This window comes from Diadema antillarum, unplaced genomic scaffold (assembly GCF_040938485.1).
Source record: "Diadema antillarum isolate AM-2024a unplaced genomic scaffold, OU_Dant_1.0 seq00001288_RagTag, whole genome shotgun sequence".
NCBI lineage: Eukaryota > Metazoa > Echinodermata > Echinoidea > Diadematoida > Diadematidae > Diadema > Diadema antillarum.
This window is the reverse complement of record NW_027272067.1, coordinates 549,102-562,592: the sequence shown is the minus strand read 5'-3', so window position 1 is coordinate 562,592 and position 13,491 is coordinate 549,102. Positions and strand designations below refer to the sequence as shown.

Sequence of the window (13,491 nt, the reverse complement as noted above, 5' to 3'; positions counted from 1 at the left end):
CGGTAATATTTCATGAACAACGTGATTGCTATGTGATCTAAGTATATTAAAGCTTCTTAAGAAGAAGAAGAAGGAGAAGAAGAAGAAAAGAAAAACATGTTTACTGATAAACACTATGATCTGTTTAATAGTAATGTCTCATATGTGTAAATGAGTTTGTATGTGTGTGTGTGAGTGTATATAATATGTCAGCGTTTTTATGCACCTGTGTATGTGTAATGCACTGATCAATACATGTATTATATCATTGTGTGTGTTCATGTTTATGGTAATCTTTTTTATGATGCTGATGTGATAAATGGACAAGGCATGTAGAATAATATTTTAATACACTTGGGTATATTGAATCTTCATAACTATGTGTGTGCGTATGTGTGTGTGCATGTGAGGGTGTGTGTGTGTGTGTGTGTGTGTACAATAAGATTCTCCCACATGCATGCGGACACACAAACAAACACACTGAATGTTTTTTTTTTCTTTTTTGCCTTGAATGATTAGTCATTTGATTAATAACATGTCTTTGAACAGAATACATGTATAAGGCATTTGCCTTGACCTCTGACGGTCAGTCAGTGCTCTCTCTCATATGGTCTCGAACCACTTTGCTCTTGTCCTCCTTTGCATAGCCAGCATCAGGAAAAGCTGAAACATGAGATATAATGCAACTATTAAACCAAAACTTCACTTTTTTTTTTCTAGGTATATGGCTAAAAGCAATGCTTTACAAATGTGTATATGTATTTCAGCTTAGAAACACTATGGGAACTACACTGCGGCTAGCAGCCCCATACGCATAACTGCGGCCAGCAGCCCCATACGCATAGCGTCATGGGGCTGTGAACTGTAGCATACAGGATCATGACGGATGTTTTATCGCGGACAAATATCAACTTAAAATCGGGTAAAAATCTTAAATTTGAAGACCTATTAATAAATTTGAAGTACTGATAACAGAGTTCGTGCAAGGTTTGCTTCTGCAAATAGTTCCTTTCTGCTCAAATTGATGACTAAATGTGACTCGGTCGAGACGAAACTGGGAGAGCTACACTGAATTGACGGCCAGCGCATGCACACACAGACATCTAATATCCAGTCAATGGATTCGAAATTTGTGCGCAGTGATGTGTGCGCCTGCGCTGACCGTCAATTCAGCGTAGCTCTCCCAGATTCCTCTCGACCTCGTCATCAAAAGTCATCAATTCGAACAGAAAATGACTATTTGTAGAACCAAACCTTGCACGAACCCTGTTGTCAATACTTCAACCTTACTTGTGAGTCTTCAAATTGAAGAATTTTTGTTCGATTTAAGGTTGTCATGATCCTATATGCTACAACCCGCAGCCCCATTACGATATGTGTATTGGGCTGCTGGTCGCAGTTTATAAAATATGGATTTTCGCAAAAACTACAGGATATTTCGAGGAGAACTTTTTACAGTATATTTAGGATGTACAAAACATCACATTTCCGCATTCAGAAAGTAGTGCCAGTGATGCTGGAACGAAACCTATTTTCTGAGCCTCTTTTTCAGCTTCACCCCATGGCCTATTAATGGTGCGATCAGGTGCATATTTAAGCGATTATTTTCTATTTATTTTGAAAGACAATAGGAAAATAGAAAATTAAATGAAAAACATTGAAATTTAATTTGTATTTTATGAGTAATGGGAGGATAGAGAATTCAGCCATTGGCTGCGCATTAGCCATTGGCTGAATTTGCGTAATATGAGAGGCCGTTCCGCGCGCAATCGCCATCTTTAAAAGCTGATGACTACTGTGAAAAATTATTCCGAGATAAAATAGATCTTGTATAAGCCACATTTAAAGCTGTTCAGAGTAAGGGAGGGAGCGGAGGGTGCTGAATTTTCTATCCTCCCATTACTCATAAAATACAAATTAAATTTCAATGTTTTTCATTTAATTTTCTATTTTATCTCGTAATGTACGGTAGAGAATTCAGCCATTGGCTGCGCATTAGCCATTGGCTGAATTTGAGTAATATGAGACTTCAAAGATTTTCACAGTAGTCATTGTTCACAGAAATATATTGTCAGAGAAAAGTTTTTGGGCAACTTTACCTACTATGTTTACGGGACTGAATCTTGTCCCCTCCTAGAGGTCTGTTGTCCCAGAACTGCTTGTCCAAAAGATGTTGCCTGGGATGCGGGTTTCAGGTAAAAATTCCTGAACGTGGATTAATTTTTCCACCCAGCATGCTTGAGAATGTCTGCTATTGGAAAATGACTCCTCTTGGCAGATGAGGTTGCCGCCGATCTCGGTGAATGTGCTTTGAAGAGATCGGTGTCGATACCTGATGCTTTCAACACAGTTTTAATCCATCGAGCGATGGTTTGCTTTGATGCCTTCCCATGAGGTTGCTTGTAGGTGACAAATAGTGCATTCACCTCCTTCCTCAATGTGCTTGTTCTGTTAATGTATTCTTTAACATAGTGTACAACGCAGAGTTTCTTATCCTCGGGAAAGGCTTTCAGTGTTACTTTCACTCCCACATTCCCAGGTTGACTCTGCTTTATCAAATCAGCCACTGCTATTTCCACACAATCTTTAGACGCCTTCACATTGTCAAGGGTTAGGTATGAAAGTGTTTGCACTCTTTGGGCGGAAGTCAACGCTAGTAAAAAACATACTTTGTCAGTTGACACAGCGAAATCTTGTGAGCTGGAGTTACTTGTCTGAGGTAGCTCAGCACCTTCCCCACATCCCATATGAAGCTGTATCGCGGAGTGGGTGGTCGGAGATTAAAGATGCCCTTGAAGTACCGGCAAATCCAAGGATGTGTAGAAATGGTGTATTTCTCGTCCCGTAGAAGAACAACTGATGCTAGTGCGCTCCTTGATGTATTCATGGTGCTGTAGCTTGCTCCATTTTTGTACATAGAATTAAAAAACGCAAACAAATTTCCCACCTTCGTATGGGTCCAACATGAATGACGCTCGTGACAAAACCTTTGCCACTTCCTAATATACACCATATACTGCTCCTTGGTGGATTTCCTCCAAGATGCTGCCATAATATCAGCAGTCTCCTCCGTCAGTCCTTGAGCTATGAAATGTTTGCTCCAACCCTGCAACATAAGAGGGAGAGATGTGTAAGTGGATGGGGTCTACATGTAATGGGTTGAGTTAACAACTGGTGTTTTCGCAATACCCAGGGCTCCTCCAATAGCATGTTACGTAGTACGGTATACCAGGGCTGTGTTGGCCAATTCGGCACTATCAAAATTCCCCTGGCGCCATCTTGTCTGATTTTTTGGAGACACTTTGCAACCAAGCTAAATGGGGGAAACGCATAAAATTCTAGGGGTCCCCAGTCAATAGTGAATGCTTCTACTGCCCATGCCCCTGGATCTAGTCTCCATGAGGCGTATGTTGGGAGCTGGGCATTCAGTCTGGTGGTAAAAAGGTCTACGTTTGGTAACCCATACCTCTGCACTATCTCAGTGAATATTGTCTTGTCTAGCATCCATTCTATATTGTCATTGAATTTCCTTGACGTCGTATCTGCTTCTGTGTTCTTAGAGCCTGCTAAGTGAGATGCTGTTATCCAAATTGTCGTCTACTACACCAATCCCAAATTTGCAACGCCATTTCGTTACATGCTTCAGACTTGACGCCGCCCATGTTATTCAAGTATGTCACCGCTGTGGTGTTGTCTAATCTCAACAGTATGTGTGCATCTCTGACATTTGAACAGAAGCTTTTGAGTCCCAAACCGGCTGCTAGCATTTCCAGATAGTTTATTTCATTACCTGCTGCTCTTGCTAATTCTTGAGCATTCCATCTACCCCCTGTCTTAGATTGCAGGTCTGTGGCAACCCAACCTTGTCCACTAGCATCTGTTCTTATTTCTTTTTATACTTTCCCTGGGTACAGGGGTTTAGACACGAGATGTGCATGGGATGACCACCAAACTAGTTCCGCTTTGGCTCTATTCGATAGGCTCATATGTCTATCGAAATGTCCTTTCTGTTTTCTCAGGGCTCTGATTTTTTCCCTTTCCAGCTGCCTGTAATGCAAGGGGCCGTACTGAGATGCTGGTAAGGCAGCCACAATCTTCCCAATGACTTTAGCTACCTCCCGGATACTAGGTTTGTTATTAGCAAGTAAGGATCGACATGCATCTTGAATGTCATTGCTTTTACTGGCTGGGAGGGTGATTCTCATTTCAGATGTATTTAAATGGAAACCCAGAAATTTAATCTCACGGGATTTTTCAAGTACCGATTTTTCTGAGTGAATAATGAACCCTAAACTAGTCAAAAGGTCAGTGGTGGCTTGCACTGCTGAGCGAGTGTCTGCTTTATTGTTCCCAATTATCAGTGTGTCGTCCAAGTACGAAAAAACTGTGTGTCCCTGTTGTCTTAGTAAGGCAAGCACTGGTTTCAGTATTTTGGTGAACAGTCTTGGGGCGGAAGATAAGCCATTTGGCAAAGCTTTGAACTGCCACAATTGGTTCTTCCATACGAGGCGGAGATATTTACGAGAGTCTAAGTAAATGGGAATTGTGTAATATGCATCACGGAGGTCTACTGAAGCCATATAACACCCTTTTGAGAGGAGCAGAATACCAGATTGAATATTATCCATTTTAAAGTGTTGGTACTGAACACTTTTGTTGAGTTCGGACAGGTCAAGAATTAATCGAACTCCTCCGTTCTTTTTTGGTCTCGTGAAAACCTCTGAAATAAATTCCCCTTCTTCGTGGGCACATTTTTCAATGACCTGTTTTTCTTCCAGAACAAGAATCTCATGGTCAATCTTGGCTGTTTCTTCAGCATTCCGCTTGTAAGAACGCAGAGGTTTTTCTCGAGAAGGGGGAAATTTTTCTGGGTCAAATTCTATTGTATAGCCTTGAACTGCTTGTATAATGTGTGAGTCTCTCGTGATATTTTCCCAAGCAGGGAAAATGGCTTCAGACGACCTCCGACGACAGCTGGTGTTGTAACTAGATCGTTATCTAAGTTGTGTTCATAGTCACCTACCTGTTCTATTTCCTCCCCTGGCTTTGGCTCTGCCTGTGGTAGGTTGGCTGCTTGTTGCCACCCTCCCTTGCTGCTGTCGGTGTGTAAGTGTGAGGAGGGTCTCGAGGTCTCCCCCTCCAAGCCTTCCCTAAAAAAGGCTGTGCAGATGAACCGGCCATGGGGTTTGGATGTGATGTTCGGCGGTCATAACCCCTCCCCAACGGGCGGGTGAATTCAGTCGACGTGTATTGACGGCGAGATGTCACATCCGGTTTCTTGTACGGCTGGAACCGTGATTGCTCTCGTGTGAAGCGTGATTTACTCATGCCTGACATTGTTTTCCTTTGTTCTTGGATCTCTTTCACTTGACGCCCCAGGTCATCTCCAAACAAATACTTTGTCACTTTGTGAGAGGGCTTGCACAGGTGGTGGAAATTTGAGTTCATGTCAGGCTTTATGCTGTCCTTTCTCATGCAGTTGAGGGAGAAGTTTGCATCGCAGAGAAAAGCCATAGCATCCTGCTGAGCTTCAGACAAAGTTGCTGGAAGGGTACGAGCAAACGCGTTTATCCCTTTCAAGAGGGATGATTGGATCATTTGTAGTTTCAGATCCCTGTGTCTCGTCCCCGTGGAGATGTTCTCCCAGATAGTGCTGTTCACTTTAGGGGTTTCTAGACATGTGCAGTTAGATGGGCAGGGGTAGCGAGTTGCTGCTTCGTCGAGAGATTTCTGGTCAAGTTTTTGTCCCATCATATACACAATGGTGTCCGTGACATCCTCATCTAGTGGTTCCCTTATCCCGGAAGGAGCCACGAATTTCTGAGCCATTCGTGGTATCTTCAATTCTGGCCGTTTGTCTTTATCTGCCTCCTGTATAGGCCTACGTCCGAAAACAAGCTGACCGCGTCATCGCGGTTTGCCGATAGGAAATCAGCCACGCTGCGATTATCCGCCAATTCTATGACGGGTGGTGAGCTGCTTCCCCTTTGTGTGTCGCAGTCGCCATATTCACTGAAACAATCCCGCGGCGTGTTGGCATGTTGTTCTCCATGATGAGGAGTGCTCAAAGTCTCGATCATTTTCTCGAACATTGACTCGAGTTTCCCAATGCGGGACATAACCTCCGTGCTATTTCCCGCTGTAGTCACAGTCGGGTTGGGAGCGGTAGCAGCTGGTGCGGGCGGGTTCGGCTGTGCCTTCCCCGAAGCCGCGGGGCGGGATGCCTTAGGCTTCCCGCCGCTAGACAGAGTTTTGCCTGCAGCCTTCTTCTTTGCTGCCGGAGCTGGTCTGGCCTTAGGCTCACACAGCTCGGTATCTTTTTTGGCTTTTGCCTTCTCCGATTTGTCAGCTGGTTCATCCATGCTGAAAACGATAATCACGCTTGTAAGAGAGCACGAAATCAGTTCCGTATTTCTGCAGATTTCGATGATATTTTCCGATTTTCCGGTCAGATAAAAATCGCTTCGCGATCGAACATTGCGCTGGAACGAAGATGGCGATTGCGCGCGGAACGGCCTCTCATATTACGCAAATTCAGCCAATGGCTAATGCGCAGCCAATGGCTGAATTCTCTACCGTACATTACGAGATAAAATATACCTTCAATTGGAACTATCACTTTAATCTTTTGAGCTATGCTCATTATCATAGGCCCAAGTTGCAGACTTCGCCCGATGCGTGAGAAAAATGGGTGTTATGCGAGAGATCGTGAGATGGCCCCTAAATGCTCGAGTCTCACGCAGAATGCGTGAGACTTGGTAGCTCTACTCTATGCCCAGGGGCCAAAGTAAGAGCTAGCATGCCTACAACTGGCCTAAACTCTATTTGTGACTTTGCACCTCAAAACGAACATAGAGTCGCACACACTGATTTTGCGTGAGGACTGAAGATAAGTGAAATGGGTCAACCTAGCCGAACTTGACTTTTTCATATTTTCTGAAAGAGCGGATCTTCTTTTACATTATGCTAAAATTTGGTATCATAAAACTGGCAGGAAAGTATGTTTTTTAGCAGTTCATCTCGAACATTTTTGGTAGAATAGTGTGATTATGTGTGTCTTTAGAATCCCTTTTTCATTTCTGAAAAACCTTGTCCACACTCTTCACTTTCAACTCTAATAACTTTTGAAAGGATAGTGCTACTGCTTTGAAAGTTGGCATTAATTATGGACAGAATGTGTTAATGAGGCATGTTTAATTCCAGTTTAATCTGATAATTCCTTCATTGTTGTTACTCTAGTGGTTCACTTCCTGCTTTTTGTCCCATTCATCGCACAGCCAGCACGGTTTGGTAAAGCTTAAAGGGTATGTACAGTTCTGGTCGAGGTGAAGATTTAGCTTTTAACGTTTTGTGAGATATTCAGAAACCACTCTATGACATGTGAAAGAGCATGCAGTTCTAAGGGGTATCAAAAGTTTATTCGATGAAATTCGGTTTTGAAATGGCTGAGATATCCAAAAACAAGGTGAAACAAAGAGATACTAATAAAGTTGGGGCATGTCGCCTTTTATTATTAGCACTTTCTTGGATATCTCAGCCATTTGAAAACCAATTTTCATCAAATAAACGTTGAATCCTTCTTAAAATTACATGCTCTTTCATATTTCATAAGAGGCTTTTCATTATCTCACTTAGGAATGTTCAAAACATGAATCCTTACTTCAACCAGTACTGTACAGTCCCTTTAAGCGCTTGAATAGACACTCTACTTCAGAGCCTCTTTTCTCAGTTCACACTTTTCCTGAGTTTGCGCTTTCTTTCCAATATTTAGATAGGTTAGGAGAGTCCATTTGATTTGAGTTATACATCATTTTAAAGCTTAAAGTCTGTTCTTTCAGAATATGGTCTTAACTAAAAATTCATGTCTGGCGACTTTTTGTTTGTTTTGAGGTGCAGGGTCACATTTAAACTAAAGAATACTAGGAACTAGGCCTGACTGAAAGTTTCTTTAAAGCTTTATTAAAAATAAAAAATAGACCCTAGGTCTCGTTTGTGTCGAATCCTACAGTAGGCCTACTACAGTACTAGGGTAGGCCTAGTACTATTCTAACCGTTTAATACTCTCTACGCAGGCCTATTAAAAGGTAGGCCTACTACAACTCTCGAACTCTTTCTACTCGATTGTCTAGCTAGGTCTATGTAACATCCAGACGTCTATTTTGGGGCGTCATTAACAAACAAGTAATATCAATGAAAATTGGTTTCTTGTCTAGACTTTAGATCTAGACTCTATATCCAGGTAGGGGCTAAATCTAGAGCTAGACTGTCTATTGGGGATCTAGGCCTAGTAGGCCTACCAATGTTACTAATGTTATAATAGATCTTAGAACAACGTAAAGTCTAACCTGCCTATCTAATGACTAACGGTAAGTCTATAAAGTCTATAGCCTATATCAATGTCTAGTAATAGTAGTAACGTTACTAGTAGGGTGCCTACAGATCACAGATCTAGATCTAAGTTTCAGATCTATTTCTAGGGCTAAATGGTTATAATTTAGCTTTTAACCTGTAGATTCTAGATTCTTCATATTACAGACTTAAAGAATGTCTATGCCGAATCAAATCCAGAAAAATAGAAAACTGAGTAAAGACAGAACAACCGGCGATTCAGCCTAAGTTAAGTAACGGCAGGCCCCAGTAGTCTAGTAGGCCCCTACTGCACAACTCTACCGGGAGAACCAGTACCGGTACGGTACCGGTATTAAAAAGTAGACTTGTAAAAGTGTTAGTATTGGCCAATTTCTGACGTCTGTAGGATTGGATCGAAAATGCCATCGTTATGGGCGGTGTCCTAGATATCCATTAAACTTCTCGAGATCAATCCCATAGATCCAAGCCGACTAACCGCTTATTGCAATGAAAAACAAAATAAGAAGCTATGGATTACAGATATTGTTGTTCCCGTGACCTACGCTACCGCACAGTACATTAATTTCACGTACACTAACAATGGGAGATTTCAAGTTCGGTGCTAGTGCTAGTGCTAGTGCTATCTCAGCACTAGCACCGGCGATAAAACCGAACTTGAAATCACGTCGGTGTTGGGAGTTGACCTCAAAAATTATGACGTATTTCCGGTTGCTGGTGCTGGGCTCGGTGTTGAATGTCGTTTGCTGAACCGAGCTCCGCCGTCTGTGTTAGCAATTTACGTGCTTTTTCCTTATTGACCAACACTAGCCCCTAGGGATTATCATTTTCTTCATTTCAAGTTCGGTGCTGGTGTATAGCGTTGCCGTGCGAGACCCTTATTCACTTACGTAAGAGATGCACGTATTACGTGCAAAGTCTATGCTAATGCAATGGTCGCCCACATAAACAACACGAACACTACAGACATGGCCATAGAAATCTCAGCCTGGAAGCAAAATAAAGATAATCGTGTTTTAAAGAAGGGGTGAAATTTGCGGCATTTTAATTCTAAAACTATGCAGTTTTGGCTACATCTTTTTATATTTGACTTCAACTATCGGCCATCACTTTTTTCGTCGCGCAATTCCCGCGGAGCTCGCGGTGCTGTGATTCCAACACCTAGTGCTGGTGATCGATAATTTTGATCGGTATCGCCTCGTTAATCTAAACGTCGGTGTTGCAGGTCGATTTAAAGACCTAATAAAATGGTTGACATTTTTTCTCAATGATGTAACAATATTGTTAAATGTTAAATTCTAAGTAATTCTATGGTTGTGCGTTTTTTTTTTTACTATTCTGAATTTTGTTCGTTATTTGTTAACATAATGGATGCAATTTCCTCGGTTTTGGAAAACTTTCTATACTTTCGCCGCATGCGGCGCACTATCACTTCTAAATTGTGATGACGTCTAAGAACGGAGTCGTCGATATTGATTGTCCGACCAGCCAGGCTATGCTATGCAACGACAGCCGGCCGGCGGCTAGCGCTGGCGGGGGAGCGAGCTAGCGAGCGCATAGCATGTGCTGCGCTGCACTATCGTCATTAGCTAAGCCTTTAGACAAAAGAATATTGAATGAATTGTATCGGATTTAATACTGTCAATAATACAGATTACAACTGTGGTACGCTTGGATATCCATTATTTTCGGCAAACTCGTGAAATGAACCCCACCACTGCGTGTCTGTACTAATACTACGGCGATTCGCCTGTTTAAATACTCGTGAATTCAGCCCCACCGTGTGGCGTTCATCGGTAGGTAAGCACGGCGGTGGGGCTGCCTTCCACAGTCAATACTCGTGAATGCGGCGAAAATGACTTCCTAATATGTACCTCGACTAATTAAACGGCCAATTTAACCATAAATACAACCCTACCTAACCCTAAACCCTAGGAGGACCTACCCTTGCTTGCTATAAACGCACGGGTAGGGTGCACACGCACTGCGTGGGGCCTATTTCACGATAGCCCCACCACCACTGCTTGTCTGTACTGATACTACGGCGACTCGCCTGCTTTATAGGCCTAGACCTACTCGTGAATTCAGCCCCAAGGTGGCGTTCACCGGTAGATAAGAACGGCATCGGGGCTTCCTTCAACAGTATTATTTGTAGCATTTTTTTTTTTGAGCCACGACCAACCCTGTAACATATCCCCCTAGAGTATAGCCTCTGTACTACTACCAAATATTCTGCTTTTACTAGTCTACTAGACCTAGTGGTAATAGTAATACTACTAGTAGTCGTACTAGTAGACTACTACTACTAGTAGACTGCTACTAGATCTACTACTAGACCTACTACTAGTACGGCAGTTTAACTTGTTAGCGCCGGCCGACGGGACAGGCCACTGCCGGGACGCTCCCGCTTGCTGCGGCCGGAGTAGCCGCTCACTTTGTGAGCGAGCTGGGTCTGTTCTTCTACTACTTACTAGACAGTTACAACTTACAATGTCAATCATGTAGAATACAGTATATCCTTTCTAACGTTAAACTTTATGGGGGCATACCAGACATACCACTCTGTATTTCCCAGGCGATCGTTTCCGTTAGGTCTATTCTCGGACTTGGTGCCGTGTTCATACGCTCTTGCACTGGCAGCGGGTGAGATGCAGCTGGTTCATATCGGTAAGGTGCAGCCCCACGATAACGTTCTGGTTCATCGGCTGCCTCTCGCTCCCCATCTTCCCCTTCAACTTCATGTGCCTCCTCTTCTCCGCTATCGTCAGAGCTGCAGTCTTCATCATCATCATCATCATCAATGTCGAAGTTTACCCATATAGGGGAAGACATTATGCTCCAGGTACCAGGTATTTGTGCAAGCTAACTTTGTGATAATGTACGTGGTACTAATGCGTACATGTCGACAGTCATTGGGTTGATCGGGAGCGCACATCCCGCGGGGCCCGGGCCTGGCTGGGCTAGCTAACGTGTACGCGCGTGTACCAAGCTAGTAATCTAAGTGCTTGTGCTGTGCGGCGTCTGCTATTCTGAGCACAACTCCGTGCTTAATTCATCAATCGGTTTAGGGGTGTTGGTCACGTGACTATCTTTTTCGCAAAAGCTGCAACGAGGTCCTCCAAAAATGTGATATTTGGGGGAGTTTCCAGAATCGATAAGAACCGGAACGACACTGACAACATGTTTACATTGATAATCATGACATATATTTTACATTTCTTTTGCATATTAAAACATTTTGCAAGCATTTTATTAGGTCTTTAAGGCTGTTATTTGGCTGCTAGCACTAGCACTAGCACGAGCACCGAACTTGAAATCACCCAATGGACAAGTGCTGCAGTACTATGTAGGCCTAAAGTTGACTGGAGCGTGATGTCAGACAAGATGCAAACTATAGCGTTTGTTAGATCTAGAAATGCTCTAGGCTTAAAAAAAAAAAACAAAAAAAAACGAAAAAAAAAACTATAGGTTGTAGCAAAACTTAATAGTAAGGCATACCGCATATTGACCTGTTTTGAAGCCTGCCAGTTTATGAAGGGAAAGAAAGTGGCAATTTCCCTCAAGAGTAACGAGGGTTATTGCTTTTGGATCCATTGCTTTAGCGTGACTAGACTGTCGTCGTGTACAACTCCGGCCGTAGCCGTACGACGTGTCTAGCTAGCTGGCACTGCTAGCTTTCGACACGCAGCGCGTTCGTCACTACCAAGGCAGCGCACGCGCGTGTTAAGATATACCATGTCCGTGCGGGATGCAGGAACACCTTGGTCCAAGCGTTGTCCGTAAGTCGACTTACGCAATTCAGATCTGCCTGGGTTGTTTCATCGACGCTTGTGAGCGCCGACAACTGTCGCCGCTGACCAATTTCAGCAAAATCCTTGGTTTTGATTGGCTGAGATGCTCTGGTCACTGACTGTTACTATGGTAATTAAAGTTGTCAGCGCCGACAAACGTTGATGAGATTAACATCGGAAAATTCATTTCGTATCTCGCCTTACGCAGTTCTGCCAGATTAATCGCCCTCTCTTCTCAGGAATTTTGCCAAAATTACTTTCTAAAAATACATTTCTGTACCGAATCACAACTTATTTTTTTGTCCCACTTGAAAGAGCAGGAGAAAAAAGACACAAAACACTCAAAACCTGAAAATCGACCAAAATCGACTTAGGGAGTTCTGCCAGATTACGGCCGTTCTGACATTTGACCCCACAATGAATAAGGAATTCCGGTGGAATGTTGTCTTTGGGCCTTTCCACTCCTAAGTAGGGCTAAAGCATTAGCTAACTCCTCCTGAGAGTAGGGGGCCGACAATCATCCATCCACTCCCGGGGCCTGCCATAGGTTCGTGGTCTCCTGCTTCATAGATCGAGTGTGGGCCTTGTCACAGTCCTTGAATCGCCCATTGCTAACAAGTTGGTCTGCGATGGAGTTGGCTGATACAGGACATGTTCTGGGTTTGGTATTGTTTCCAGTGACGCGTTTGAGAGTCTTCCAAGCAACTCTACTGGAGTGAGTGAAGTCTATCCCTGATAGACAATCCGTGATCGCCACATGGTGAGGTTCCTCTGCAACAGTCTAGCCAACAGGAGGTTCGTCCTGAAGACTAGTGATGGACAGTCCAGCAGACCACGCCATCTGCGGAATGGAGTTCCTCAAGGCTGCGCAATTAAGGAGAGAATACTGGATGATCTTTGATCATGTAAACAGTGGCTTTATTCGTGATGATCAACAGTAGTGCCAGTCACAGATATAATGCAATAAACACTAGTTGGCGCTATTGCGCTTTAACCACCAGTAGTATACATGTACATGTCTACATAACAATACGCTGGCGTAATCACTTCTGTCTTTCTTTGGATCAAAATATTAAATAAAACAATTCAACTTCGTTTAAAACTTCAAAAGGAATCCAGCAAGGTATGACCACACATATACTCAAACATCCCAACAAAATTAAACGAAGGCTGCCTGACGAATAAAACTAAATCCTTTCATGATGTAACGCTTTCACCTACAGACGTAATGATCTGTTTGAGCTAACTCCAGACCAAAAAACAAAAAAACAAAAAACAAAAACAGCTAGAACTGTAGAGCCTTGTACATGTACCACATCCTCTCCCAAAAATACAAGCAACATAACTTATGTTG

The 13,491-nt window shown here is 43.1% G+C and overlaps 2 pseudogenes; both read right to left on the bottom strand.

The window, feature by feature from the left end:
* Nucleotides 1-2,195: 2,195 nt before the first annotated feature.
* Nucleotides 2,196-3,856, bottom strand: LOC139707951 (uncharacterized; annotated as a pseudogene).
* Nucleotides 3,857-5,007: 1,151 nt separating this feature from the next.
* LOC139707950 (uncharacterized) lies at nt 5,008-6,341 on the bottom strand (annotated as a pseudogene).
* Between the last annotated feature and the right edge of the window lie 7,150 nt (nt 6,342-13,491).